Source organism: Cervus canadensis, chromosome 24 (genome assembly GCF_019320065.1).
Source record: "Cervus canadensis isolate Bull #8, Minnesota chromosome 24, ASM1932006v1, whole genome shotgun sequence".
In the NCBI taxonomy this organism is placed as follows: domain Eukaryota; kingdom Metazoa; phylum Chordata; class Mammalia; order Artiodactyla; family Cervidae; genus Cervus; species Cervus canadensis.
The window spans coordinates 15716610-15743528 of record NC_057409.1 but is presented as its reverse complement, the minus strand read 5'-3'; the positions used below and the strand labels follow the sequence as shown (position 1 = coordinate 15743528).

Below are 26919 nucleotides of genomic sequence, written 5' to 3'. Positions count from 1 at the left end.
TTTTTTGGCCTCGCCGGGTGGAATTTGAGATCTTTGTTTCCTGACCAGGTATCTGACTTGTGCCCCATGCATTGGAAGCACGGAGTCTTAACTACTGCACTGCCGTGGAAGTCTGAATTCCTCAACATTTTGTGATTTTGGTTGTTACTTAGAATTGATCTTTTATCCTCTCATATTTTTAAATTAATTATTGTGGGCATATAGGAATTTTGTTGATAATATTTTGTTGTTGAATCTGCCTTTTCTGTCATTCTTGCTGAAATCATTAGTCTTAATAATTTGTGAGTTTATCCTTTGAGATTTTTCAAGATGTGCAATCATATTATCTGTGAATATTGAAAACCTCTTAAATTACTGAACCAACTTGATTTATGAGAAAGCACAATTATTTTTAGTCAACAAATTTAGATTGTTTTTATTATTAGTGAATAGAGTTAAAAATATATCTGTACATGTATGTGTATATCTAATGTTGTTTGACAAAAGTAGTTCATGTTCTTATAAGAAAGAAAAAAAATCAAACATTACTAAAATGTATGCATTAAAGTGAGAATCCTTAGTAATCCTATTTTCTGAAGAGAATGGTCTTTATGAATGTGCTGTGTCTGAGTGGGAGTTTCCTTTCTTACACTTTGGGAAGCAAAGGCAATTAAAGAGATGGTTCATTGCTAGACTGTTGACATTTTTAGGATGGTGTAGGTCAGTGCCATTATTCACTTGAGAACTTAATGCCCTGCTGTTTTTGGAATGAAAATGTTATGAGAGAGTTGAATTTATATTAAAATACGGATGAAAGAAATTCTTCCTTTTCTTAAAATTGTATGCCATTCTTTCCTTCTCTGATAGGCTCCATGCTCTTCAAGAACTATGAAAATAATTTATTTTTCTCTATCCTTTTTGCTTCTTAACTGAGGATGTTTCTTATTATCCTGGGAGACCTGGAACTTAGCAGGAGTGTATAAAGACTCTGTGTAAGGACTGAGACACGGGCTTGACTTTTACGTAGGATGCACCACACAACAGATCTACCTGGAGGAAATGGATTGGGCTGATGGTGGTTTAGCAGCAGCTCGAATTTGAAATGGGGGCTCATATGAGAGGCCCTGACTAGAAATGGATGGATTAAATGTGGTTCTACTCTAGAATGAGCTTCACTGACTGTGAAATTGGAATTCATAGGGGAGAGAAGCCTCCTGAAGATGCTTCTGAGGTCTGCAGAATGATGCACACTTAGAGTCTCCTAGAGCTGATTGAAGGGATTCTAGCTCCTGGCAAGATGGAGATTCAGAACTGGAAGAAACCGTAGATCCTCATTTTTATACCTGGCTTAGGCTTGTTCCAAGTACTTGAAGCTTTGGGGAACTGGAAAATAGATTTGAATCGGCTTTCTAGAATCTTTGGGTTCTCAAGTGAAGTGTGGACTGAATACTGAGGAAGAGCAAATCAGAGGAAAATAAACACAGTACTTAATGGGGGAGAACTGGGAATACGTTGTTTTGGAGAAGTTTATTAGAGGTACATGGTCATTATATTCCTGGGGAAAAAATTTAAGTATTAAAAAATCATTGCAAATGACTTATGTAAACAATTTAAAAGTATATATAAATAGAACAAAATTCTTTTTTTTACAAAATTTTCTATTTGATTATTTCCCTGACAGTTATTCAGTTCAATCACTCAGTTGTGTCCAACTCTTGGCGGCCCCATGGACATTGATTATTAGTGGAATATAATAAAAAGACTATTGACTTTTATATACAGATCTTCCTTATGATGGGGTCCTTGTTCAGTCTCTAAGTCACATCCGACTCTTTGAGATCCCATGGACTATAGCACACCAGGCTCCTCTGTCTTCCACTATCTCCAGGAGTTTGCTCAAATTCATGTCCGTTGAGTTGGTGATGCTCTCTAACCATCTGATCCTCTGGTGTCCCCTTCTTCTCCTGCCTTCTATCTTTCCCAGCGTCAGGGTCTTTACCAATGAGTCGGCTCTTCGCATCAGGTGGCCAAAGTATTGTAGTTTCAGCTTCAGTCCTTCCAATGAATATTCAGAATTTATTTCCTTTAAGATTTAGTGGTCTGATCTTGTAGTCCAAGGGCCTCTTAAGAGTCTTCTCCAGCACCACAATTTGAAAACATCAGTTCTTTGGCACTCAGCCTTCTTTCTGGTCCAATCCTCACATCCATACATGACTACTGGAAAAGTCATAGCTTTGACTAGATGGACCTTTGCTGGCAAAGTGATGTCTTTGCTTTTTAATACTCTGTCTAGGTTAGTATAGCTTTTCCTTCAAGGAGCAAGTGTCTTAATTTCATGGCTGCAGTCACTGCCTGCAATGCTTTTGGAGCCCAAGAAAATAAACTCTGTCACTGCTTCCACTTTTTACCCTTCTATTTGCCATGAAGTGATGAGACTGGATGCCATCATCTTAACTTTTTGAATGTTCAATTTCAAACCAACTTTTTTACTCTTCTCTTTCACCCTCATCAAGAGGCTCTTTAGTTCTTCTTCCCTTTCTGCCATTGGAGTGGTATCATCTGGGATTACTTCTCAATCAGTGAACCAGAGAAGTTGCTCAGATGTGTCCGACCCTTTGTGATCCCATGGACTGTAGCCTACCAGACTCCTCCATCCATGGAATTTTCCAGGCAAGAGTACTGGAGTGGGTTGCCATTTCCTTCTCCATTATTGCACCTAACCTACCTAACTGGGCTTTCCTTGTGGCTCGGTTGGTAAAGAATCTGACCCCAGTTTGATTCCTGGGTCGGGATGCCCTGGAGAAGGGAACAGCTACCCACTCCAGTATTCTGGCCTAGAGAATTCCATGGACTGTATTATATTAGTCCATGGGGTCGCAAAGAGTTGGACATGACTGAGTGACTTAAGTCACTTAACTTCACTTAACCTATCTAACTAACATCATAGCATAGCCTTGCCACCTTAAATGCGTTCAGAACACTTATATTAGCTTTCAGTGGGTGCAGAATCATCTAACACAAAGTCTACTTTATAATAAAATGTTGAACAGCTCATGAAATTTATTGAATGCTATACTGAAAGTGAAGAACAGAAGGGTTGTCTGGGTCCAGAATGATTGTAAGTGTATCAGTTGGTCACCCTTGTAAGGGTGTGGATGACTGCTTGTTGCAGCTCATTGCTGCTATTCAGCATCACAGTTGATCATCTCCCATATAGTACTAGCCTGGGAAAAGACCAAAATTCGAAGTAGAGTTTCTACAGAATGTGTGCCGCTTTCACACCGTTGTAAAGTTGAAAAACCCTAAGTTAGTCAGTTCCACATAACAACCATCTGTGTTGTATTTGGACACTACTGAACTCATATTGTAATACTTTATCACTTGATTATGTTGGATTTTCTAGGTAGACAATGATTTCATTTATAATTGATCATTTTGTCTCTTTTCTAATAGTTATGTTATCCTTTTTGTCATATAGCAATAGCTAGCTTCTTTAGAACAATACTGAATAACAGTATTATAGCTGGCAGCCTTTTCCTGTTCTTGGAATGCCTGTAGTGCTTTACCATTATTCATGAATTATTTTCTGTGGCTGTTTTTCGTCTTAACTTTTATCCTTTTTAAACTTCACTTTTAAATTAGGCTGTTTATTTTGAGGTACTTGGGGAATCACATGGCAGTTGTAAGAAATAATAGAGAGAGATCCTGTGTGCGTTTCACCCAGTTTCCTCTTGTTGAGCTATAGTATAACACAACTCAGAAATTGATTATCAATACAACTCACGCATCTTATTGCAATTTTACCAGTTTTACTTGTACTCTGTGTGTGTATTTCATTCTGTCACATCTGTAGATTTGTATGATTACCACCACAGTCAAGACAGAGAATAGTCCCTTCCCGACGATCTCTTGTCTTACACTTTCACAGCCCTAGTCATTTCCCTCGCTTTTTGCCTCCCTGAACCCTGGCAGCCACTAAACTCTCTCTCTCCAATTTGTTGTTTTAAGAATGCTTTGTACATGGAACAAGATACGTAGTATATAACCTCTGAGACTGACTTTTTTCACTCAACATAGTTCCCTTGTGATTTCTCCAGGTTGTTGCATGTATCAATACTTTGTTCCTTTTTACTGCTGAGTGGTATTCCATGGCATGGATGTACCATCACTTATTGAACCATTCATCTGTTGAAAGGCAGCTGGGTTGTTTTCAGTCTTTGGCTGTTATGAATAAAGTTGCTATAAACATGCATATGCAGGTTTTTGTGTGAATCTAAGTTTTCAATTCTCTGGGATAAATGCCCAAGAGTGCATATACCCTTTTTGTGCTTGCTCACCCTCCCTCTCTCTCATCTACACACACACACACAGGCACACACACATATATAAAATAAAAATTTTCTTGAGCTTCTTGAGATTATTGTGCATGATTGCACACGATTATCCCTAAATACTTCAGTGAGTATTTTCCAAGAGTAGGGATATTTTTTACACACCTAAAGAAAAGTTACCAACTTAGTTCATTTAACATTGATACAACTTTGATCATCAGTTCAGTTCAGTCGCTCAGTGGTGTCTAACCCTTTGCGACCCCATGGACTGCAGCACGCCAGGCCTCCCTGTCCATCACCAACTCCCGGAATTTACTGATATATGCCCTCTATTACAAGTTGTCGGTTGATCCAGTGAAGTCTCTTTCAGAATCTTTCCCCCTCGAGGACAGGATCTGTTGTGGGATCACACGTGGTATTTAGTTGTCATGTTTCTCATGTCTCCTTTAATCTGGAACAGTTCTGTAGTCTTTTTTGTCTTTTATGACATGATAGTTTTTGAAGAAGACAGCCTTTTTTCTTTTTAAATATGATGTTCCTCATCTGGTTTGTCTGGTGTTTCCCCATGATTAGATTCAAATTATGTATTATTTTTGGTCTGAATGCTACATAAGCAGTGTTGCTTCCTTGAGATAGATCTATCATATCAGAAGAAAATTTCTTTTTAGTCCTAGTTACTAAGAAGTCTTAATTAAGAATGGGAGTTGGATGCACATTGTTAGAGCTTGGAGTTGAGGCTGTTGGCTGGCCAATGAATTCACAGATGTAGGTCGTGTACTGTGTGAGTGTCAAGGTGTCTGGCCCAGAGAGTGGAGTTTGATAGTAATCCTTGCTCCAAGTATAAAGAAAAGGAAATGGATGTTGGGCTTGATCAGTGCCTTTTGTCTTTTAGCTTGATGATGGCTTGGTTCCATTGCATTAATTTACTATACAGTGAATATGTTAACAGAGTTCTTAATGTTAGAATAAACATTCTATACCATGCATGCATGGAATATAATTTTAAAATTTACATGTTGGATAGATTTTTTATTTTATTTTGGGTTTTGCAATTATGTTCATAACAAAAATTCTTCTGTAATTCTGTATGTGAAAGAGTGTGTGTTCTCTCTTTGTCACACTTGGTAGCAGGTTTATTATTTATCCAAAAGTTTTTTTAAACCCCTCTCTCTCCCCAGCAGTTTAAATGACACTGAAATTACCTGTCTCTGAAACTATCTGAACCCGATGCATTTCAGGGAGGGCTTGTGAGCCTTTGGCAGGATTTTTTAGTTTCTTTTCTGGTTAAAGATCTAATATAGGTTTTTACGTCTTCTTGGGCTTCCCTAACGGCTCAATGGTAAAGAATCTGCCTGCAATGCAGTAGACACAAGACCTAATGTGGGTTCCATATCTGGGTCGGGAAGATCCCCTGGAGGAGGAAATGGCAACCCACTCTAGTATTCTTGCCTGGAAAATTCCATGGACAGAGGAGCCTGGTAGTCTACAGTCCATGGGGTTGCAGAGAATTGGACATGGCTGAGCAGAGCAGAGCCTCCCTGAGGGGACTTTTTCATCTACAGAATTGATCAACTCCGTTCCATGCAGCTACCCTACCCTTTGCTCTTTTGTGACTATAGTTATAGTCTACTGAAACTATTTTTGCTTATGTATTTTTCTGCTATATTCTGTGTTCTTTTAAGGGCAGACTCTGTGTCTTCATCTTTGCATATAGTGTTAGCACACTGCTTGGCTCCATAGATTCTCAAATGCTTGTTGAATGAGTACAAGGCGTATTTAGAGGACTATGAGAAAATTGGTTGAAACAGAAGGTTCTTATAGGAGTATGCTGGTTGTTGAGTCGAGAAGGGCTAGCAGAGATGATGGAGCAACTTGAGTGTTTGGCTGAGGGGTTCGGATTTTGTCTTTAGTTACAAGACAGGTAGAGGACAGAGGCAAGAGGAGAGAAGGTCATTTATTATTGTTGTGCTAAAGAGACTGGTTAAAATGTCATTATAGTATTAAAATTATTTTTATTTTTTTAAAAATCTTCTTGTGTGTGTGCTGGTTTATCAAATAAAGTTTGCTGCCAAGGTAGAATAAATAGTGTTACATTAATAATGTGTGCTTAGTCGTTTAGTCGTATCTGACTCTTTGCGACTTCATGGACTGTAGTCTACCAGGCTCCTTTGTCCAGCGGATTCTCCAGGCAAAAATACTGGAGTGAGTTGCCGTGCCCTCCTCCAGAGGATCTTGCCAGTCCAGGTATCAAACCTTCTTTACCCTCTAAACCACCAGGGAAGCCCATGAATACTGGAGTGGGTAGCCTATCCCTTCTCCAGGGGAACTTTCCGACCCAAAAATCAAACTGGAGTCTCCTGCATTGTGGGTGGATTCTCTACTAGCTGAGCTACCAGGGGATGATTATTGAGTGCTTACTGTCTGCCAGGTACTGCTCTGAGAACTTTGCATATTTTACCTCATTTAATACTCAAGACAGCTCCACATGCTAGGTTTTATTACTGCCCCTTTTAGATAGTGAAACAGGCACAGAGACATTAACTAACTTGCCGAAAGCCACAACTTTTAAGTAGTAGAAAAGGATTCAAACCTGGGCCTTTTGGCTTCAGAAGTCTTTTAACCACTAAATTCTACTTTCTTCCATTAGCCTTTTAGCCTATTCTAGTAGTACTCAGCTCTCTGGAAACTGGCATTTTAACCTTAAATTAAGAACCAGGGAACCATTCTCTGTGTTAACTGCCATAAGCAAGTATTATTTGACTTGTTTTACAATAGATGATCTATTTAGTAATAGCTTAAATATTTCATCTGTTGCTTCAAGTGAGAACTAAAATTGAGCCTATTCTGCATCTGATTAGCATTTAAGTTACTTTTTGAAAGTATTAAATATTTGAAATGAAGTTCTAAATATCGAACAGCTGGTTGTCTTAGCAAGTTAGAAGTGAGTGTTTAGAGGAAACCCCGCTAAGTTGTCTGGCCCTTGTCCTTCAGGCCAGGTAAGAATTGTTCCAGCATAATGTTCTTCATTGCTTGGTCTAGTCTTTGTCAATTGTCTCAAAGAAAGAGCTCCACTCTCTCTGAAGGAAGGTAATTTTCTGATCTCCGATCTGGCAGTTTTTCTTTGTAATTAGTTGTGGAGATTAAAATGTGCTTTGTTCTTTTTAAGGTCACTACCATCTGAAGTAGTACAAAATACATGTATGTGGGTTTGCCAAGATTACAGTTGCCGTGGGAATCATAACTTTGGAATTCCTCACATCTGGATTAATGCCGTGTACACAGAGGCTCTGTGTGAATATAGGTTTTCTGTTTTATGTGGATCTGGAAGTAGCAAGGTCTTAATGATGGAGCTTCTTATAAGTGACAGGTTGAACTCTCATAGCTGAAGTTTCAAAGTAACCCCAAGATTCTGAACTTTGCTGTGGAGCTGCTGTCACATGTTCTGCTCGTCTGCTGGGAAGGCTTATGTCAGTGCTGGGAAACTCAAGCTCTGAAGTGGAAGTTAACACCAAGCTTATTTCCTGGTACCTGTAGACTTTAGGTTTGTTTTGTCTCCCTGAGAAGCAAGGATTCCAGTGCTGCTGTTTTTGAAGTTCTGTTTTTGAAGCAGCAAGGAGAAGGAAGGCCGCAGGTCTGCCTTTGTTGCGTTTCAATATTTTTGGAATTGTTTCGGTTATTTGTTTTCTTGGATTGTCCTGTTTCTCTGCTATCTACCTGAAGTTATTAATTATTAAATCCATGGTGATGGTCTTATGAGTGGTAGAGGTTTTTATCTTGGAAACAGAGTTTTGAAAAGCCTGCAGACCCTAGAGTCACCATCTTTCAAACTTACGTTGAATGGTGTGAACATGGATCATAGTTTCTCCACAGAAAGAAGGACTGGCATCAGTCTGTCTTTGTAAGGCCTTACAAAGGCCTCTTTCAGATCTCCCAATACAGGGTGTTCACCCGACAGACCAGATCCAAAGTCCACAGATTGGCTTAGTGTCATTAAAGTGCCCTTGTCTTTCTATCTGTGGTCTGCATTTTGTCTTAGTCATTTTGCTATTTAGAATTTTGGGTCTGGCATTCTTCTAGGTGCCTTGAATGATGCTAGAATTCTTCTCTGTGACTTTGAGGGAACAGTACGACTGCTTCTGAGTTTGCATGTCTTCTTCTGGAGTATCCTCCGAGATGCCATGGCGACCTTGTATTGGAGGCAGGAAAAGGATCCTTAGTGAGACCTTATCTTGCTTGAGGCTGAATCTGTAGGTTCAGTTCAGCTCAGTTCAGTCACTCAGTTGTGTCCGACTCTTTGCGACACCATATTCTGCAGCTCGCCAGACTTCCTTGTCCATCACCAACTCCTACTTCCTCACACTTATGTCCATCCAGTTGGTGATGCCATCAACCATGTCTGTAGGTAGTAAGTTCCAGATGTTTGTGGCTGCAGCCCTGAGAGTAGGCATTGGTGCAGCAACACCTTCCTGGGAAGAAAATCAGATAGAACTGACATTAAAAAAGAGTAAAGAACTTATAGAAGCCAGGTTAATATTAATCTCTTGTTTAATGTTTAAAAAATAGTTTTCATGGAAACTGAAGACTCCTTTAAATTCTTGTATATTCTAGTCATTTTGCCCAGTTGATTATAGATTTTTGAAAGTCACATATTTTTCCAAACTGCCACGGTAAAATTGGCCATATGAATAAACTTTGTAGCTTTTTTCCTTTTTCTTATTAATTTTGAGATTAGTGTATGTGGCTCAATGATGGCTTTGATTATCATTCACATTTTGCATATAGCTGGTGGATGAGTTATTTTTCAGCTCAATGATTAAATTAGTTGCTTCTGTACCACAGCATGAAATTCGGACTAAACCTGTTATGATAACCTTGCTCCATAAAATGTGTGCTTTATGTAAGTAAAGGCCTTAAGTGATAATAGTAGTTTTTATTGAATTGTTTGCTGAGTAGAATATTTTACCATTTATGACTTGTAATTTAGAGTTTTTAAAAGGGAAATTAAAAGTCTTCTCACATGCTTCAGCATGATTTAGTATATGTATGTGTGTACGGGGGAGATGAAGTGCTGTGTGTGTGTAGGAGTAGATGAAATAACTTTGAGTGTTAATTGGTAATTATTGAATTTGAGTGATGAGTATACATTCATTACATCTTTCTACTTTGTGATTGTTTTAAAATTTCCAAAATAAAAGATAAAAAAGTCTTCCCCAAAGTAATGAAAATTTTAAGCAGACTTTTTATTTGATAACAGGGACTACGAGTTCATGAAATATATGTCACAATTTTCAGTACCTTCTGAGTAGCTTTTTCAGTGCTGCTGAAGTACTGTCCTGAGTTACTTCAGGCCAGAGAATATTGTTTTATCCTATTATTGCCCAAGTTTACTGATCATGGAGGAGATATTCCAGTGTGACTACTCTCTCATATTATGAAAATAAACCCTTTTTTTTTTAATGAGACACTTTCTTTTGCTGTTTGGAACTGAGCATGAATTCTGATACCTGTGGGCACTTTCTTGTGTTGGTTTAGATTCTGATTTCTGTTTTAAAAAAAATGAAGTTTTTCTTTAGTCCCTGCCCCTTTAGATTTCACAAGTTTCTCTATCTGTTCCCTCCCACACAGGATGAGAAGAGATTTTTCCTCATTTCCTAAAGGTGCTTTTGTTTAGCCTGAGCCTTTTGCTACTTTGACTAGAATTTGTCTTCAATGTCTGTACATTTATCCCCAAAAGAGAAGACAGAGTAAATTTCAGGGATTTGAAAGTACCAATTAGTATGAAAGTCTTTAAAGCATAAGAAGTAATCTTGTTCCAATTTAGAAATTCTGTAGGTGACTTTAATCGTAATAATAAAATATGGAAGAGAAATATAAGATTGAATTTATAATTCTGTACAAAGTACACATGAGAAATGAAGCTGTTTGTTGAAAAATGGGGCAACTTCCACCTCATAACATTTTGGAGCCTTATTTGGTAGCAAAGCTTAGGTTTGAGAAGATCCTGGATGATCTTTTTCAATTTTGGTTTTATATGCTGCTGCCTCATAGAAAATTTTACACTTACTGTTGTGTTATCTATGATCTGAACTCTGGTACTTCAGTGACATTAAGATGATTCTGTCTGTATTAGGCAGGGAGATGATATTTAGATCTACCCTAGCAATATCCTTAATGTACTTCCTGCCTTTATTGATGTACTACTGTGTATTATCAAGATGTGAAAATATTAAACTTCAGAATTCAGATAAATATTACAATAAGCACTATGGTTCTAGAGTATTATATGAATTTAGAAGAGAATTTCATAAGCAGGGGAAAGATAGTTCACTCATCTTTAAGAATTTTCTTAAATTCTGGAATATGGGGAAATGTTTTAGTATTTTGAAGCTAACCATTATTATTGCCTTTTAAAATATTAGTTGAGAAACATTACATAGACTTTTCATTCTTCTTTAGCAGTGTCAAAGTTTATTGCCAGATTGTCTTTTTAATTCCCACTGTGACATTAGGCTGTGATCACTTATCATCATGTTATCAACAACATTTATTTAGTGTCTACTTTGTAGGGCACTGTGTAGAAACAGGCATAAGACATAGTTCCTGCTCTACAATAATTTATAGTTGTTGAAGAGTAACAGGGCACCTTTTTTTTTTTTTTAAGGTATAGTTGATATATAATAGTATGTATAGAAAGTTTCAGGAATATAACATAGTGATTCACAATTTTTAAGGTTATTCTTAATTTATATTTATTATAAAATATTGGCTAAGGGCATCTGTTTTAATTACTTCATTCCATGAATATTTCCTGGGTGCCCTATGCCAGCCCTACTAGGCCCTGGGATATAGTGGTAAACCAAATCGACAAGGCCTCACGTTCTCAGCTTACATTCTAGATCTGAGAAGAGCTCTAATACTCAACATGTTGAGTAAAAATTTTAAAAATTACTATTCAGCTATGTCAATGACCAGGTCCTAGAAATGAAAAAAGAATACCAGTTAGTTTTTTTCCTTATGGACAATGTCTTTGGTGTCATAGAATCTAAGACTTAATTTGGAGTTTGTTTATTTTAGAAGTTGTGGGGGTTGGGCCAAGGTTTATTTTTTTGTCTATTGATGTTCGTCTACTCCAGCACTGTTTGTTGGAAAGGCTGTTTTTCCTCCCTTCACTTGCCTTGCACCTCTGTCAGAAATCAGTTGGCTGCATTTACATGGGTCTGTTTCTGGGTTCTCTGTTGTTCCGTTGGTCTGTGTGTCTGTCTCTTATCATACTGTCTTGATTCCTGTAGCATTAGAGCTTAAAATTGGGCACTTTATTCTCCCCCCCTCATTATTTTGGTTATTCTAGTTCCTTTACATTTCCATATAAATTTGAAAATAAGCTTGTGTATATCTGCAGGAAATCATGGGATTCTGATAGGAATTGTGTTGAATTTATTTATTTATTTTTTTAAATTTTTTATTAAGGAAACCCTCCCACCCCCCACCTCACACCTCCCTCCCCATCCCATCCCTCTGGGTTATCCCGATGCACCAGCTCTGAGCACCCTGTCTCATGCATCGAACCTGGACTGGTGATCTGTTTCGCATATGATAATATACATGTTTCAATGCTATTCTGTCAAATCATCCCACCCTTGCTTTCTCCCACAGAGTCCAAAAGACTGTTGAATTTAAAAATCAGTTTGAGGGAGTTCCCTGGTGGTCCAGTGATTGGGACTTGGTGCTTTCGCTGCCATAGCTCCGGGTTCAGTTCCTGGTGAGGGAACTAAGATAAGCTTGGCAAAAACAAAAAAGTCAGTTTGGGTAGAATTGACCTCTGTACTGTGTCTTCATCTGTTAGTGTTGATATCTTACCACTTCAGTTGAAATGTGGGAAACTTACCACCACTTAGGCCCCTTTATCTTCCCTACTTTCTAATTAGCTGTTTTAAATATCTCCTTTACATACATTGAGGACCACATCAGACAATATACTTTTGCTTTTAACTATCTGATATGTTAAACTATCTAATGTTAAAATCTCAAGAGGAAAAGCAGTATAGTTTCATTTGCCTATGAAGTTAATCACCATTAGTTACTTTTTACTTCTAAAAGTTCTGTTTACAGCATGTATACTATCTATGGTGAAACAGATCACCAGCCCAGGTGGGATGCATGAGACAAGTGCTCCGGCCTGGGGCACTGGGAAGACCCAGAGGAATCGGGTGGAGAGGGAGGTGGGAGGGGGGATCGGGATTGGGAATACATGTAAATCCATGGCTGATTCATATCAATGTATGACAAAACCCACTGGAAAAAAAAAAAAAAAAAAAAAAAAAAAAAAAAAATCTCAAAAAAAAAAAAAAAAAAAGTTCTGTTTAATTCTTTTAAATGTCTTTTTGTAAGGGTCTTTCAGTTGTTTGTATTTTTTCTTTTATTTCTTTATGCACAATATAATTTTAAAATGTTATATACTTGTAATCTTTATGACCCCACATTCCTTTGCACCACACTTTTCTGTTTTTGATTTACAGTTATGGTGGCGCTCTTCCTCCTGTGTTTTGTAAGCACTTTTCAGGCTTTTGACTGTGGGAATATTCTGAAGTGAACAGTTGTGATGATTTTTTTTGGTTCAGCCAGAGCTCTGGGACACTACCAGCGTGGGGTCGTTTAAGTTAGTGCCTGTGTTTGGGGTTAGCATTATTACAATGCATGAGTGCAGGCCTGTGGTTATGAATCTTCTGGGGCAACTCTCCTTTGCTCCCATTTGGAGCCCAGATCAAAACAGGCATACCTCTTGACTTTTTTTTTTAATCAATAGGTGTATTTTTTTCCAGTCTACCTTTTCACTGAGTTGGTTGCCCCTCAGTGATCTTGATGTTTTGCACTGGGGCTAATCTCTGCTCGTCTTTATTTCATATGGTCAGGGCTCTGTCTCCTTTCCCCCTTGTAGCTTTATAGGCCTTTCGGTTCTTGGTTCTGATACCAGGACACGCTCCCATGGTCTCTGTAGCCTCAGCTTCTACATATTCTGGTTTCTACCTCTCATTTGATTTTTAGCTCCAGGATTTTTAGCTCAGCTGTGCTCTCAAGTTGGTAATATTTTGTTCAGCAGTTGTAGTAATTTGGTATCAGAAGGTATTTCAGAGAATATTGACTCCACTGTGTTACCAGAAATAGACTGTTTCTGACACATCATTCGATAGATCATAGATTGTTGGGGTAGGGACCTATTCCTGGTTCTTTTAGAACTGGTTCCCTGGGACAGAGGTTGTCATCTCTCAGGCAGGGCTATGGATGTGACCCTTGCTCTTAGAAAGAAGAAGTATGGGCATCTGTAGCACTACTGTCAAGTCTGCCAAGGAGGTAGAGTCTCAAGAAGAGGTGGAATTTTCATCTGTGTGTCAAGTGCTAACACCAAGGTCAAGTGAGATCAACTCTGAAAACTGACAGTAGGATTTCACAATCTGGAGATCTTTGCCAGAACATTCTCCAAGGATTGGAGGGGAAGAAGCCTATTGTGTTTTTTTAATCTCTGGGAGGATTGTCCTTAGTCCAGGCAATTCTTGTTTTTCTCAGAGAGAATGACCTCTTGTTTATCAGTATGTGGCTTTTTATTTTATAGTCTCTCATTTTAATTCTCTCTGGGTTCCAAACCTGCCTTAGATAGTTTATTTCTGTTTGTTATAAAAACTGGACTCAGCTGTAGAGTGTCGGACCTGTCTTGTGTGTACTTGTTCTGAAAACTTGCCTTTATATCTCTTCAAATGAGGTAATCAGGAGACAGAACTGAAGAGGTAAGAGCTGAGCTGAAATGTTAAAATAAGAGAAAGGAGATATGAGGTATTACCATTTTTTGCATGAAGTTTCTGTTATGTGGAGTTTTCTAAAATAATTACAAAAATTTTCAAACATATAAAAACTAGAAAGAGTAGTTCATCAGCCTTCACTTTTTACCAAATTCAAGAAATTTTTCACTTTTGCTTTATTCATTCATATTTTATATCTCTTTCCTTTAATGAAATATTTTCAGGAAATCTCTGATGTCATTTATTCTATATACACATACATATACATATGCAATATGTAAATTGTCATACAGAGTCACAATGCCATTATCACACCTGATTCAGACTTGACAATTCTTTGGTATCATCTACTTATTGAGAATATTAATGAGGTCCCTTTGTAAAAGTTCTTTGAACATTCTGAGATTGTTTCTCCTTTGTTGTCTTTGTGCTTGTCATTCCCTCTGCCCAGAAGGCCATATGCTGAGATCTTCACATGGACTTTTTGTCATTCAGATCTTTGCTTGGAATTATCTTTTCACTCGAGGCTTTTTCTAATTGCTAGAGGTATAGTTGTGTCCTCTTTCCCCATCTCATTTGTTACTACCTCATCATTCAGTTTCACTGCCTTGTTGTCTGTTTACTTGTTTATTGTCTTCTCCATCCCCTAGATTATAAATACTATGAGAGGAGAGACCTTGTTGGTCATGTATTTATTGCTCTGTGCTCAGGGCCTGACAAGGTCCCTAGGATATATTAGGTTGGTGCAAACATAATTGGGGTTTCAGACCGTGACTTTTAAATCATTGTAGCTAGGCTCTAAAAACGTCTTTAATAATTAAAATAAGAACCATTGCAATCAACACATTTTTGCCAACAAGAAATAAGTGTGTTTATTCTTGTAGCATAAAAATCTGTGCTTCTGGATTTAACAAACTCTTGGAAAGCATTTTCTGTCTCCTGCTGGTTGTGGAAGTGGTTTCCCTGCAAAAAGTTGTCAAGATGCTGGAAGAAGTGGTTGGCAAGAGGTCAGGTGAGTATGGCCGATGAAGCAAAACTTCATAGGCCAATTTGCTCAACTTTTGAAGTGTTGATTGTGCAACGTGTGGTTGGGCATTGTTGTGGAGAAGAATTGGGCCCTTCCTCTTGACAAATGCTGTCTGCAGACGTTGCAGTTTTTGGTGCATCTCATCACTTTGCTGAGCGTACATCTCAGATGTAATGGTTTTGCTGGGATTCAGAAAACTGCAGTGGATCAGACCGGCAGCAGACTACCAAACAGTGACCATGAACCTTTTTTTGGTGCAAGTTTGGCTTTGGGAAGTGCTTTGGAACTTCTTGATCCAGCCACTGAGCTGGTCATCACTGGTTGTCATATAAAATCCACTTTTCGTTGCATGTCACAATCTGATTGAGAAGTGATTCATTGTTGTAGCATAGAATAAGAGAAGGTGACACTTCAAAACAACGATTTTTTTGATTTTTGGTCAGCTCATGAGGTACCTACTTCCTGAGTTTTTTCACCTTTCAATTTGTTTCAAATGCTGAATGACTGAAGAAATGGTCAACGTTGAGTTCTTCATCAATTTGTCCCCTAATTCTAAGAGAAACAGCTTTGATAATCCTCTCAATTGGGTTGTCAACTTCCAATGGCTGGCCACTGTGCTCCTCATCTTCAAGGCTCTTGTCTCCTTTGCAGAACTTCTTGAACCAACCACCACTGCACTGTAGGTTCGTTAGCAGTTCCTGGGCCAAATGTGTTGTTGAGAGTTGTCTCTGCTGCTTTATGGCCCATTTTGAACTCAAACAAGAAAATCACTTGAATTTGCTTTTTGTCTAACATCATTACCCTGAAAAAGTGAAAGTGAAAGTTGCTCAGTTGGGTCTGACTCTTTGCAACCCCATGGACCATACATCCATGGAATTCTCCAGACCAGAATACTGAAGTGGGTAGCTGTTCTCTTCTCCAGGGGATCTTCCCAACCCAGGGATGGAACCCAGGTCTCCTGCATTGCAGGTGGATTCTTTACCAGCTGAGCCACAAGGGAAGCTCTGGTCTAAAATAAATATAAAATAAACATCAAGTAATAAATCATTCGCAAAAAAACATAAAGTGAGAAATGCACACTAAAATGATGCAGAACATAATCACATTTATTTAAGGATGTTTTTCAGTATCAAACGGCAAAGTTCAACAATGCAAAATCGCAGTTACTTTTGTACCAAGTGGCTCAGATGGTAAAAGCATCTGCCTACAATGCAGGAGACCTGGGTTCGACTCCTAGGTTGGGAAGATCCCTTGGAGAAGGAAATGGCAACCTACTCCAGTATTCTTGCCTGGAAAATTCCATGGACAGAGGAGCCTGGTAGGCTATAGTCCATGGGGTCACAAAGAGTCGGACATGACTGAGCGACTTCACTTCACAATGTTAATAAAGTACATATTTAGCAACAAGTCATCTATTAAGGAGATTCCAAAATTTTCTTAGTATTTTATAACCATTATCTCTTCCTACAACTGATTCTCATTCCAGAGCTTTTCTTTTCTCAAGAGCTTTAACCAACAGCTGTGTTTGCAAAAAGTACTGGGTTGTTGTCCCTTTCAGGACATTCAATCTTTTAAATCCTCCAAATATTTTGTAAAATATAAGTGAGTAAAGTCACTTCTGACCTGTTGAGAGGCAGTGTTTTTATTGACATAACTCTCATTTGAGATCACTTTATTAGAGCCTGCAGCTAATAAATCTCTTGGCCCACGTGAAACAGGATGGAATGATTTTCTAGAACACATATCCTTTAACTGATTATTTGAGCTTCTTTTATTTAGTATATCATTTGTATGATGTTAGGGAGTGGTTTTTAATTGATATATTGTTAGCTGTTGGCAATGTTCTTTAGCATGATAAAATTATAACTCAATAAACAAATATGGTTTTATAATTAAAAACTTGGATTATTTTTGAAGATGTGTAATTTTAGACCAACAGAAGAGATGTGAGAATAATATGAAATATTACTCTCTACTTTTTACCAGATTCTTCAGCATTAATATCTTAGCACATTTAGTTTAATAGCCCTTCCCAGTTGCCCTTTGTTTGGAGCTATTTGAGAGTAACTTGCAGACAGTCAAAACATAGCCTTTCTCTTTTGTGACCATTATGCAAGGATCAAAATCAGGAAATTAGCATTGATATAATGCCATTAGTTAATTTATAGCTCTTATTCACACGTCTTCAAGTTTCCCAATCCTGGATCACAAGTTGCAAAGAATTGTCATGTGTCTTTAGTTTCCTTTATCTTGGGAATTTTTCCTTTAATGAATTTAACATTTTTGAAGATTATAGGCCAGTTATTTTGTAGCAGGTCCCTCAGTTTGGGTTTAATTGATGTTTCACAAGTGACATGTTTTTCTTAATGTGTCATATCAGGAGGCATATGGTATTGATTTGTCCCATTACAAGTGTTTACTTTGATCACTTGGTTAAAGTGATCTTCCAGATTTCTCCACCATCAACATATGCTTTTCGTCCTTGTTTTCAATAAGTAGCTTTGAGACCATTTTCACACTATTTAATATTCTATTATTCCTGAAATTTTCACCCACTAGTTTTAACATCTATTGATGAATATTAATTATGATGATTATTACCAGTGGTAATTTTCCAATTCCATCATTTTTTTCTACATTTACTCTTTGGGGTTCTTAGGTAAGGAGAGCTTCCTCCGTTTTATTTATTTATGTATTTGTCTTTATCAGTATGAACTCATTGATTCTCATTTTATTTAATGGGTTATATATAATCTGTTATCATGTAAAATTTTTGATACTTAAAAGTTGTCATAATTTTGGCCAGTGGGAGACTTTTTAACTGCCTCCTGTGAACTTTTGACATGTCCCCCTCATTTTTTGAGTCTTTCCTTACTTTCTGGAACAACAAGACATTCTCGGCCAGGGCTTGGCAAACTTTTTCTGTAAGTGGCCAGATAGTAAATATTTTTGGCTTAGTGGGCCATATGGTCTCTGTTGAAACTACTTGACTCCACCCTTACAGCAGGAAAGCAGCCATAGACAATTTATAAATGAATGAGCATGGCTGTGTTCCAATAAAACTTTATTTACAAAAACAGGTGGCTGATTGGATTTGGCCTGTGGGCTGTAGTTTGCCAACTCCTTTTCTAGGCTCACTTTGTACTTTCTCTTCTGCAGTCTCAGAGTTGGCCTTTTTTCTAAGGAGCCTTGATTCCTTTCAACAGTGAATGGTATTTAAACACTGAGACATGGACCCCAGATATTCTCATTGCTACTGGAATATCACTGATTCCTGGCCCTCTTAGAAGACAACTAGGTAATATATGAATATATACATACCTACTTGTATACATTTATGTGTGTGTATGCAATACAGACACATACATATTTGTATATTATAAATCATTGAATTACAGTGATAGCTCCAATTACATTTCTGTACTGTGGGGTTTATTCTAGCCTTTTTACTTTCTGTGTTTCTTTCTCCAACATTGAAACACCTCGCTCTTATTATCTACAATAGTACCAATAAGTAAACAAATATTTACTTATTTGTTCAAGCCTAGACTACACAGAAAGTAGAGTTGCTAGCTCATATCTCTGTGAAAAACTAATCTATGATTAGAATTTAACTCTCATTTACCCTTCTTTTTTGCCTTTGGCCTTAGGGTTTAGTTAAATAATATGCTCAAAAGTTACTTGGGTTAGTTTTGTCCCTCCATTCCTTTATTATGTTGTATTTTTCATTTTAAATATAGTAAGGATCACTTGTTTTTATTTGTACTGCATTTTAGCTATTTCCCCCATTCTTATTTTATTTTATGTTGCTTTTTTTTTGAGTATGTGAAACATGAGTATGATTTCAAAAGTTAGAATATACAGGAAGGCATATGCAGTAAAGTGTTACATCGATTTCTTTTAGTGAGAAAAGAAATTCCAGTTCCTACTTTTCTCCTTTTTACCCTGTTTTCACCTACCCCCTGTAGTTATCTAGTCTCACTAGTTCTAATTTATTATTTTGTCTTTTTGCACAAATGAACATATGTTTGTGTGTAAATTTTTGTTTTTCCTTCTTTTTTATATATATAAAAGGAAGCATACCATGCTTATAATCTGTCCTGTAATTAATTCACAAGCTCATAAGTTGATGAAAGTAGAACATGTCTGTGTGGTGAAATGAGTGACTTCAACTGAATCAAGTTACTGCAGGAGTGAGTGGGGACTTCATCTGGTTGTAGTCAAGTTGACCCAAGAACAGGAAGCAGACTGGATTCACTCAGACTTTCTGCTTTAGGTTAAAAAGACAATAATGATTTTGGTAGCAGGGATCTTCATATCATTTTATCTCTCAAGACTATTCTAATCTACTCTCTTGTCCTCCAGTCTAGCAGTTGCCCTCTATGCCTAGTGTATTTGTGATCCTCGAGCCTCCTTTCTCTGTCATCTTGGGCTTTGTACTTCTTTTGTGCTGTGTTTCTTCCTCATTGTATCCCATGTCATCCTTTTTCTTAGTTTACTTTGTCATTTTGTGGAGCATATGCTTTTTTAGCTTCATAAGAAAAACATATGTGAATTTTTTTAGATCTATACTTCTGAATGTCTTTTCTTCTACTCCCCCATTTTTGATTTTTAGTTTGACTGCATATAGACTTCTAGGTTAGTAATAATCTTCCTTAAATTTTTTTTTAGTATTTTATTGAGATCTAATTTATGTACATTAAATATTTCTAATACTTAACAGTTTTTTCTGAGGATCCAGTTTTTGCTGTGGTATCCCTTACCTTCAGTCTAAAGAACTTCCTTTGGTATTTCTTGTAGTACAGTTATGCTGGTGATGGATTTCCTTGGTTCCCCTTTATCTGAAAATTGTCTTTATTTTGTGTTCATTCTGAAGAGTATTTTTAATGGATATAGAATTCAGGTTTGATAGGTTTTTCTCTCAGCTCTTTAACAATGTTGTCCTGTTGTCTTCTGGCTATCATGAAAGAAGATGACATGTGCTATGTCACTTCAGTTGTGTCCGACTCTGTGCGACCATGTGGACTGTAGCCTGCCGGTTCCTCTGTCCATGGGATTTCCCAGGCAAGAAATACTGGAGTGGGTTGCCATTTCCTTCTCCAGGGAATTTTCCCAACCCAGGGATTGAACCCAAGTCTCTTAGGTCTTCTGCATTGGCAAGTGGATTCTTTACCTGTGTCACCTGGGAAGCCCCTAGAAGATGATAAGAAGATGTTTTAGAAGTGCTGACAGTGTTCCCCTGTCTTCTGGATGGCTTGAAAGAAGACAGTAAGACAGGATAAGAGGAAATTCCCTGGTGGTCCAGTGGTTGGGACAACAAGCACTCACTGCTGAGGGCCTGGGTTCAATCCCTGGTCTCAGAAACAGGATCCCACAAACTGTGTGTCATGGCCAAAAGAAAAAAAGAAAAGGTAAGAAATCTGCTGCCATTTGAATGTATTCCCTTCAGTGTAGTGTACCATTTTCCTTTGGTTATTTTAGATTTTGTCTGTATCTTTGGTTTTTAGCAGTTTGGCTATGATGAGTCTATATGTAGTTTTCTTTGAAGTTTTCCTTTTTGGGGTTCATTGAGCTTCTGAAAGAAGATGGGAATACCAGACCACCTGATCTGCCTCTTGAGAAATCTGTATGCAGGTCAGGAAGCAACATTTAGAACTGGACATGGAACAACAGACTGGTTCCAAATAGGGAAAGGAGTACATCAAGGCTCTTTATTGTCACCCTGCTTATTTAACTTATATGCAGAGTACATCATGAGAAATGCTGGGCTGGGTGACCAACCTAGATAGCATATTAAAAAGCAGAGACATTACTTTGCCAACAAAGTTCCGTCTAGTCAAGGCTGTGGTTTTTCCAGTGGTCATGTATGGATGTGAGAGTTGGACTATAAAGAAAGCTGAGCATGGAAGAATTGATGCTTTTGAACTGTGGTGTTGGAGAAGACTCTTGAGAGTCCCTTGGACTGCAAGGAGATCCGACCAGTCCATCCTAAAGGAGATCAGTCCTGGGTGTTCATTGGAAGGACTGATGCTGAAGCTGAAACTCCAATACTTTGGCCACCTGATGTGAAGAGCTAACTCATTTGAAAAGACTCTGATGCTGGGAAAGATTGAGGGGAGGAGGAGAAGGGGACGACAGAAGATGAGATGGTTGGATGGCATCACTGACTCGATGGACATGAGTTTGAGTAAACTCCGGGAGTTGGTGATGGACAGGGAGGCCTGGCGTGCTGTGGTCCATGGGGTCACAAAGAGTCGGACATGACTGAATGACTGAACTGAACTGAGCTTCTTGAATCTCTATGTCTTTTACACCAAATCTGGGATGTTTTGGTCAACATTTATTCTACTTTTTTGGACTCATTCTCTATCTTTTGAAACTCCAAGTACCTACATGTTTGGCCTTTTGATATTATCCCTTAGGTCCATAAGACTCTGTTCACCTCTTTGTTCAATTTTTTTCTCTGTTTTTCAGATTGTATAATATGTATTAATAAATTTAAGCTCATTGATTTTTTAATTTTTATCTGTTTTGCTATTAAGATTATCCACTGAATTTTTAGTTTCAGCTATTGTATTTTTCAGTTTTAAGATTTCCATTTTTAAAGTAAATTTTATTTCTCTGTTGAGATTTTCTATCATTTTATTCTTTCACATGTCTTTTCCTTTACCTCAGAGAGCATAGTATTCATGGCTGGCTTAAAGTCCTTGTCTGATAATTCTAACCTCTGTGTCATTTGGAGATTGGCATGTATTAATCTTTTTCACTTTAGAATAGGTCAGATTTTGTGGGCTCCTTATATGCTTTTTGATGTGGTTACCATGGGCTTCATCTATGATGACCTATCACTATACCTACTTGTTTTAAACTGATAGTCATATCAGTTCAGACACATTGTAAAAGATCTACTATTTTTACTCCCCCATATTTCATGTTTTTAATGTTTTATTTTACATTTTCATGTTTATCCTTTGCTGTTTATTATAGTTATGTGTGCGTGCGAAGTCGATTCAGTGATGTCTAACTCTTTGCAATCCTGTGGACTGTAGCCCTCCAGGCTTCTCTGTCCGTGGGATTCTCCAGGCAAGAATACTGGAGTGGGTTGCCATGTCTTCCTCCAGGGGATCTTCCCGACCCAGGGATTGAACCTATGACCCGTACACCTCCTCCATTGGCAGGTGGGTTCTTTACCACTAGCACCATCTGGGAAGCCCTATTGTAGTTACAGTTGCTTTAAAATATTTTTGTCTTTTAATCTTCATACCACTTTATTTAAGTGGTTGATATCAGCCCTTACAATTAGTTTGCCTTTCCTAGTGGGATTTTCCTTTTCCTGTAAATTATTAATTCTTATTATAGCCTTTTCTTTTTTACTTAGAAAAGATCCTTTAATATTTATTTTAGGGTAGGTTTAGTATTGGTGAACTCTTCTAGTTTTTGATTGTCTTGAAGTTCTTTATCTCTCCTTCAATTTTAAATGATAATCTTGCAGGGTAGAGTATCCTAGGTTCCAGGTTTTTCCCTTTCAGCACTTTGAATGTATCATGTCACTCCCTTTTGGCCTGCAAAGTTTCTGCAGAAAAAACAGCAGATAGCCTTTAAGGATTCCCTTGTACATGACTCTCTTTCTCTTGCTGCCTTTAGGATTCTCTCTTTATCTTAACTCTTGCTGTTTTAATTTTGACACAGCTTGGTATGAGTCTGCTTAGGTTCATCTTGTTTGGGTCCTTCCATGCTTTTTGTACCTTCTTCAGGTTTGGAAAGTTTTCAGCTGTAATTTCATCAAGTAACGTTTTTGACCCTGTTCTCTCTCTTTTCTCTTTCTGGGACCTCTATAATGTGAATATTGGTATGCTTGATGTTATTTCCGAGATCTATTAAATTGTTCTCATTTCTTGAAGATTTTTTTTTTTTTTTGCCAGTCTTATTGGGTGATTTCCATTTTTCTGTCTTCCAGATCACCTATACATTGTTCTGTTTCACTGAGTCTGCTTCTCATTCCTTATAGTGTGTTTTTCCTTTCATTTATTGTATTCTTTCTCACTAGTTCTTTTTTATATTTTCTAGTTCCTTTAAAAAAAGGTCACTTTTGTCTGTTCTTTTCCCTAATTCAGCTAGTATTCTTATTTACTAATGCTTTGAATTCTTTATCTGGTAAATTGTTTATTTCTGTTTCATTATTTATTTATTTATTTTTAGGTGTGCTCACTTGCTCTTGGAGTTGAGAGCATTTCCTCTGTATTTTTACTTAACTTTTTCTGTCTGTATGCATTTGGGTGAAATGGCTCCCTGTTGAGATTTTAAAGGGATGTCCTTCTGTGACAGTGTTCCTGTCCAGTCTGTTTACTGAGTGCCTTTGGTGGGAGAGCCAGATTTGTTGTTAACAGGAGTCAGCATCTTTCCCTGGGGTGTGCTGTCCCCTTGGTAGGAGGTAGGGCTGGAGATGGAGGGGCTGGGTGGAGCCAGCTGTAAGGCAGGGCTTTCCCTTCTGCTCAGTGACCATTACTTCCTTATTGTGGGGGTAGTTGGATCTCAAGTTGATGGAGCAGAAGTCCTGGAGGTTCTGATCCAAGTGGCTCTGCTCCATTTAAGTCTGTGTTCTCCCCTCTCCCAGCACTGGCTCCCTTGCGCCGGAGGGGGTCATTGCTGGAGCAAGAGGGGCCTGTGTGGGCTCTGCACTCATGACAGGGCACAGGCTGTGGTGAGCTGGCTGCTGTCACAGATCGGAACTGTCCCCGTGTGCTGCCCATGCAAGTGCCAGCAGTGGCTGCCTTTGCTGTGCTGAGAGACACCACCCTGGTGTCACAGAGTGGCCTCTGTGTCACATAGCCAAGCTCTCTTCCCACTTGTGGCAGCCCTTGGTCCAGTGTAGAGCTGCAAGGTGAATAGGTGTGCCTCTGGTGTTCACTTGGCTCAGGCTTGGGCACATGCCAGTGCAGTTGTGGGAAACTTGGCAGCCCCTGGAGCAGTCTTCAGTCTGCCTGCTCCACCCTGCTTAGGATGCAAGCCAGCACTTGTGCATTCCTTGTGAGTGGAATCCAGGTGTCCTGCAGCTCTCCTGTTAGTCCTAATAGCTGTCCAACCAGCCAAGGGACCTTGTCTTCCCTGGCTTGGACCCCAGGACTGGGGCACCCAATATTTGGCTCGAAACACTCACTCCCCAGGGTGAATCTCTGCTTGTGTATTCTCCCTTTTCCTCTGAATCCCCTCCCAGTGGCACAAGTCCTGACCTGATTGCTTTTCTTCTCTTCCTACTCAAATCTGTGTGGATCTTTTTTATAGCCTCGGTTGTACAGGAGTCTTTCTGCCAGTTTCCAGTTAGTTTTCAGTGAGAATTGTTCCTCATGTAGATGTATTTTTGATGTATTTGTCAGGGGGAGGTGAGTTCCATATCTTGTTCCTTTGCCATCTTGACTGATTCCCTCCCCACTCCCCCCAGTTTGGTTTTAAGTCACTTCCCAGCTTTGATGGCAAGCATGGGCTCTTCTGACTTATTTATTTTCATCAGGAATTCATATGGTGTGATATTGAGAAGATCTTTAGTAAGGGATTGTTTTGTCGAAAGGTTAACTTTCATTTTAGATTCAAAGGATTTGTTAACAAAAGACACCATTTGTTGTACAAAAACACTTTCAATTTTTTTTTATAGAAGATTATTGACTTAATTTCAATATATGGGCATTAAAAGAAAAGAAATAGAAGCAATAGAGAGAAGTAATAGTGTGTACATCACCAAATTGGGACAGCAACCTACATCTAGACTTGAACAGTGCTGGGAATTCCCACATTAACAGCAATCTGGAGTTCCAGTTGGGAAGGGGTCCTAGGACGTGTGTCCACTCCATGGGCGAGACTTAAGATTGCAGCTTTGAGGGCTGTTGCTTATAATTCCAGGCCACAGACTGGTATCATCATCAGTTTGCACTGCACATAAAAATACAGCTCTGCTTTTCTTTAACTTTTGTAATGCTCTTTGTTTCACCTTGTGAGTCAGAAGATTTTGTTAGACCCCAGGGGGTTAGCCAGGCCCCCAGGAGCTTAAGAAATTCCAAGACCCACTCCCTTTCTTATCCTGGACTTGCTCCTGGACTTGCTGGTAACAATTGATGTGTTTGCAAGTAGGCACATAGTCCAGGCAAGGTCCAGGCAAGCTCAGAAGTTGGTCAGAGGCCTGCTGCCCTACTTCTGAAGTCTGAACAAGACTACCTCTATTTTAATTTTCCTAACAAAGATGAGACCTGGAAGATAGGTGCATTAGGGTTTTAAAGAAACAAAACTGCTAGGACATGGGTATTGGAGGATATTTATTATGAGGATTGGCTCATGCAGTTATGAAGGCTGAGAAGGCCCGTGATCTGCTCTCTGTAAGCCAGACCTAGGAAAGCAGGTGGGGTAATTCAGCCTGAGACTGAAGGACTGAGAACCAGCGGGGCTGAGGGCAAGAGAAAACCAGGGTCCCAGCTCAAGTAATCTGACTGGAAGGGTCAAATTCTTCCTTTCTCTGCCTTTTCCTTTTACTCAGGCGCTCAACTTATTGTTTGATCCCTCCCCCTCATTAGGGAGGGTGAACTGCTTTACTGAGTCTACCAATTCCAATGCTAATTTCATCCAGAAACACTTTCACAGATGGACTCGGAAATAATGTTTAACCAAATTTCTGGGTACCCTAGGATCCAGTGAAGTTGACAGATAAAATTGACCATTACAGTAGGTTAGATTAAAGAGTTGCATTGAAGAACCTTGAAGAGTTTTGCAAATGCTGTGCATTCAATATATTCTGTGTTTGTAGGTGAAACATGGATTAAAAAAAAGAGATTAGTGGTTGAGAAACCTGTTAAACTATTGTCATCTTTAGGCTTAGGCTACAACCTGAATTCACAAAGTGCTAATCAAGTTGAAAAGGATGGAATCTGTTTAGGATACATTTTGAAGACTGAATAGACAAAATTTGGTAATAGAATATTTTTAATGAAGAGAAAGAAATTAGATGACTACTGTTTGCTGCCTAGAGATGATAGTGATGTCATTAATTTGGATCAGTAGAAGGCTGAAAATCTGGTTTGAAGACAATAATAACTTGAATTAGAAACATGTTGCATTCAAAGTGCTTGCCAGTATTCAGCAGGAAGTTGGAAAGTTCAAGAACTGTAGAGAGAGGGGTTGGAGATGTAGATTTAAAACTTTTTAACAGAGAAGTGAGATGAGACTTAATAGAATGTTGCAAATGGTAGAAACTAAAGAGGTACAAGAAAGAAGAGGAGTCAACAAGGAAATCTGAGAACTGCAGAGAGAGTTAGAAGAGCGAAAAGACTGTGTCCTGGATGTCAGTGGAGAAGAATGTGTAGTTCAGGGGCTGATCAGTGGCATCCCATTCTAGGCAGGGCCTGGAAGAGAGTGAGACTGTACCATTGTTTTAGCGACAAGGATTTTCCTCCCTCAGAATACTGAAAGCCTTATTTCATTGTAGAGGTGAGGACAGAAGTCATATTCCAAGGGGGATTACAGAGTATGTCATGGGGAAATAGAGCTTATGAGTCTTGAACATATTTTCAAACTTTGGCAGAGATAAGAGTGAGAGAAATGGAATGGTAGCTAGTAGCTTGAAGTGTGCAGAATGAGAGCAGGGCCAGTCCCTTAATTTGGATGTATTCTGTTGGGGAGGCTACGGTGAGAGAAAAATGAGTATGATGAAGTTCTAGAGTAGATAGATAAAAATTGGATGAAGAACACATTAAGAACATGGATGAATTGGATGAAGAACATTAAGGAGGATGGGTTTTAAACCTGTAGG

At 38.5% G+C, this 26919-nt stretch overlaps 1 protein-coding gene across 5 annotated transcripts in view; it reads left to right on the top strand.

Moving 5' to 3' along the window:
- The window catches only part of DIS3L2 (DIS3 like 3'-5' exoribonuclease 2), a 354056-nt gene that overhangs the window by 16048 nt on the left and 311089 nt on the right, over positions 1 to 26919 (top strand). Inside the window, exon 1 of one of the 5 annotated variants that reach the window (XM_043445968.1) lies at positions 18070 to 18426. The exons of 3 other annotated variants lie outside the window; for them this stretch is intronic. The gene's annotated coding sequence lies outside the window, so the exon portion shown is untranslated. Of the gene's footprint in view, positions 1 to 18069; positions 18427 to 22259; positions 22307 to 26919 lie in introns of those variants that run through there. One more of the 5 variants, XM_043445969.1, reaches the window with a different exon arrangement.